Genomic DNA, 4,608 nt, shown 5'->3' with positions numbered 1-4,608 from the left:
ATTAGTGGTGGTGGAAAATGGGCACTGGTGGAGGGATGGGTACTCGATCATTGTATAACTGAAACCCAAGCACAAAAATTTGTAAGTCTACAACTGTACCTCATAGTGTTTCAGTAATAAAAATTAAAAAAGAAAAGAAAAGAAAATACACCAACAGGTACATGAAAAAAATCACTGATGAAAAAGGGTACCCAGAAAAAGGACTTCAAGAAAAATAAAGGAGAATGTCTAAGTTCAAGTCAAATTTACCTCTTTGATCTTCCTGAGATTTATGGATATGTATATTATCAGGGTGGGCTGCAGCAATAGCACAGCAAGTAGGGCGTTTGCCTTGCATGCGGCCAACCCAAGTTCGATTCCTCCATCCCTCTCAGAGAGCCCAGCAAGCTACCAAGAGTATCCCGCCCACACGGCAGAACCTGGCAAGCTCCCCATGGCATATTTGATATGCCAAAAACAGTAACAACAAGTCTCACAATGGAGACATTATTGGTGCCCGCTTGAGCAAATCAATGAACAATGGGAGGACGATGCTATATTATCAGTATCATTCAGCATATTATATTGAATCAAAGGGTTGAGCCATCATAAACCAAATACAGGTTTCTCCAGTTCTCTAATACAGGGATATTTTGCCAAGAGTATAAAATGAGCATTTTAACCAAGAAGAGAGATACACCAACTGGTTAATCAGAGCACCCAAGCAATTGTCCAATTCAATCCAGGGGTAATTTGTAGTTTGCCTTTGTGTAGTAATAGTCTAATGATCATTCAAAAATTCAGATCAACCTCTGTTCTTTCACAAAGCTAAGCCTAGCATTGAGCACTCTTTTCTCCGTGCTCCCATTGTGCTATGCACAAATTTCTATTCCATAATAATCCCTATTCCCACTGCATTGTTATATGTTTCCTGGTAGGAAGTGGATGGCAGTTCTTCAGAGGGAAAGACTTCCCTTTATTATCTTTAGGCTCACAGGTAATGACAGAAGCACAAACTGAATGAAGAAAGACTGAGTTGGCAAGTTTTCTGATTCTAATTATGAAGAGCTAACAACAGGCAATGCCTCCCTCCAATTACGGCCAGAAAGCTGCATGAAAGACAAAAGGCCTCTGTTTGAAGGCCCTGGTTAGCTGCCAAGGTGGTCATACCTGAGGGGATAAGCTCCCAGAGAGAGACAGAAATAATCAACTGACATGAGGTACCACTTTTCTTTTGAAGAAGGTGCCAAAAAATGAACAGCATTTCCAGAGTCTGAAAGCTCCAGGAGAACATGGCAGCAGAGACATTATGCAGACGGCCAGTCTCACAAAACATGTGGGCTGACATGAGAGTTCAGGGTCGGGAGAAAAGCACCCTGATCTTGGAGGGTCCAGGGTCGCAGAGGAAATGTAAACAGGTGATTTGATGCTGGCCAGTGATCTCTTCCCACCAGAGTCCTGGGTGAGCAGTGAAACTGGGGATAAGAGGGTCAAGCTTTGGGGTGTCCACCATGGAGACAGAATTGGAAGCCAAGACCCATGAGGGGTTCCTGCACTACCACCTCAGGATCTCGATGACCAGACAGATCCCCTTGGGCCCAAAGCTGGACCTCATGGATCTGGACATTGTGGATGGCACTTTGTAGACCTACATTTCAGAGACCTGTACAATGTGGACTAGAATTCATAGGCCCGGATCTAGTGGACATGACTTGGACTTCGTGGACTTAGACCTGGTCCACCTGATTGACATGGGCTTGGACCCATGGGCCTGGACAATGCAGATCTGGACCTCGTGAACCTAGACAACATGGCCACGAACAACGTGGACCTGAACTCTGTGGACCTCAGCAACTTGGACCTGGACAATGTGGGCCTGAATCTCATGTGTCTGGACATCACAGAGCTGGACAATGTGAAGAGCAAGGAGGAGGAACCGCACTGGGGCTGCCCTCCTAGGCGTGGCATGTCCTATTGGCATGGCTGGTGAGAACCTTCACAGAACCAAGTTGAAGTACACGGAGGTGCGTGATTAATGATCAATGACACTGTAGACACTGTAGTGCTCAGCGGGACCCTGGAACTTGTCATCTGGTGCAGCTGAAGCTTTCTCATCCTGGGACAAGTCTCCCCTCCTTCTCCTCAGCCCTCTCCACTCCGCTTCAGACTCTCCTGTTGGTTCCTTGTGCATGAAGACTCTGCCCTGTGTGCAAGCTTACTTCACTCAGCACGCCAGCCCCCAGGCTCTCCAACACTCACAAAGAGCATTTTCCCTTCATTTTAAAGGCTGAATAATGTTCCCTTGTTATTTATGAGGCATATACAAAGATGTTCATTTACCGCTTTCCTGTGGAGAGTCACAAGGATTTCTTCCTCTGTTATATTTTTCTGGTACTGGTCCTCCTATCCAATGTCAGTCAAGCACTTCAGTTTTATACCTTTCAAATGAAGATGACTGAGGGCTGAAAAGATATCAGAACTTTAAAAGAAAAAACAGGGCCAATCCCCTTGTTATGTCAGATGAGTAATTGAGAAGAACATTATCACTATGGAATCAAATAGTGGAATAGAATTCGATTCCACTGTTCTTCCTGCATTAGCATACGCCTCAGAGACCTGGGCCCTATGAAAACAGGGTGAGAACGCTATTTGGGTCTCCCAAAGAGAAATCAAAAGAGCTATGCTTGGAGTATCACGCTTCACTCAAGTGAGAGAAAGAATCCAGAGCTCTGACCTCCATCGACGATCAAGAATCAGGGATGCTGTCTCGTCTGCCAAGGCGTCGAAAATCAGATGGGCTGGACACGTAATGAGATTTGGAGATGACAGCTGAACTAGAGCTGTTACCAACTGAATTCCATGGGACGTTAAAAGACCACATGGCCACCCACCTACAAGATGGTCAGATGTCTTCGTCAAGACCCTAAAGATCAGTTTGAGGCTCTTTGTGTTCCTGGAGCGACCAGACGCTACTGGGCTACACTAGCACATGACAGGGATGAATGGAGACATTACATTGCTCAAGCAAATCGATGATTAACAGGAAGTCAAGTGATCCAGTGATTATCACTATAAAAAACAGCTATGGGGCTGGAGCGATAGTACAGTGGGTAGGGCGTTTGCCTTGCATGAGGGTGATCTGAGTTTGATCCCCGGCATCCCATCTGGTCCCCCAAGCACTGCCAGGAGTAATTCCTGAGTGCAGAGCCAGGAGCAATCCCTCAGCATTGCTGGTGTGACCAAAAAAAATTATAAAAAGAAAACCGCTATGAAGATGCCCATTCTCACATTCTCAGCGTTTAGTTTTAATGGAGCAGCTTAGTTACAATTCGGTGTTTTCCTTAAGATTAACATAAAGCAATGTTCTCATCATCTCCAAAGAATGGGAAAATTTGTCTATCTGCTAGCCAAATAAATACTAAAATTGCTTCAAATGTCAGCGAAAATGCAAGATTTTATAAGTTAGCCCTTGTCTTTGTAGCCTAGATGGGGAACATTCAGCAAATCCCATTTCCAAGTATTCCATATTTTCAACAGAATTCAACACACTTCATTAGGGCATGTCTTTCTCCCAGAAAGTAAATTACTTCACCTAGCCCTGATGAAAAGGAAATTATGACTAAAACATTCATTCTTGCCTTGAGTAAACCAGTTATATTGACAGATATGAGTACAACTGTCATGAGTATCCCTCCCCCAAAAACAGGTGATGCTGAGTGGAGGACAGCAAAAAAAGCACCTCACTTTATCCCTTCAGTCTCTGTCTCTGTCTCTCCATCTCTCTGTCTCTGTGTGTCTCTATCTCTCTGTCTCTCTCAGAGATGATGTGTTTTCCCTTCTGAAAGGAGGCTTTCTCCTTTCACTGTATTGGAGCCTCAGGGACTTACCCTCAGTCTGCACAGCTCCAAAACTCCTTCTTGATTTCTTAAAGTGTGCCTGAGGGTGTGTGTGTGTGTGTGTGAGAGAGAGAGAGAGAGATAGAGAGAAAGAGAGACAGACAGACAGACAGACAGAGATACAGAGACAGAAAGATAGAGAGACAGACAGAGAGAGACCGGATGCAGCTTTGCATGCAGGATGCCCAAAGGTTCCATCCCTGGCACTGTGTGGTCCCCTGAGCATGGCCTGGTGTGGGCCACCCCCATCCCTCCCCCCAAGAAAAGAATGACTTCTTTCTTCCTTTCCTGCCCTGTGTCCTCTCTCCAACATGCCCACTACTGAGAGCTTTATTTTCTCCACATTCTTCACCCCTCATTTTTCCTTACCTTTTCTTCACTTTATTTTTTAAGTATCTGTCAACTTTTTGTCTAAACAGGTGGGTGGGGATTTGAGTCACTCCCAGGGATACACCTAGCTTAGCGTTCAAGGGATGTTCCTAGCCATGCCTCGGGGACAGTGTGATGTCAGGAATTGAACCCAGGACTCCTGCATGTGAAGTCTGCACTTGGTCCATTGCACCCTCTCCCCAGTCCCTCACTGCCTAGCTTGCTCTTTGTGCTATCACATATTTAGACTTCGGAATCCCTTCTCTTATTCTGCCAAATTCTTTCCTACGGCATTTGACACCTGTTCCACAAAGTAGCACCTTCTCTCAGAACCCATTGGCTCATGTTACTCAGAACCACTTCA

The sequence above is a fragment of the Sorex fumeus genome, unplaced genomic scaffold, assembly GCF_029834395.1.
Source record: "Sorex fumeus unplaced genomic scaffold, SorFum_2.1 ptg000061l, whole genome shotgun sequence".
In the NCBI taxonomy this organism is placed as follows: Eukaryota; Metazoa; Chordata; class Mammalia; order Eulipotyphla; family Soricidae; genus Sorex; species Sorex fumeus.
This window is presented reverse-complemented; position numbering follows the sequence as displayed.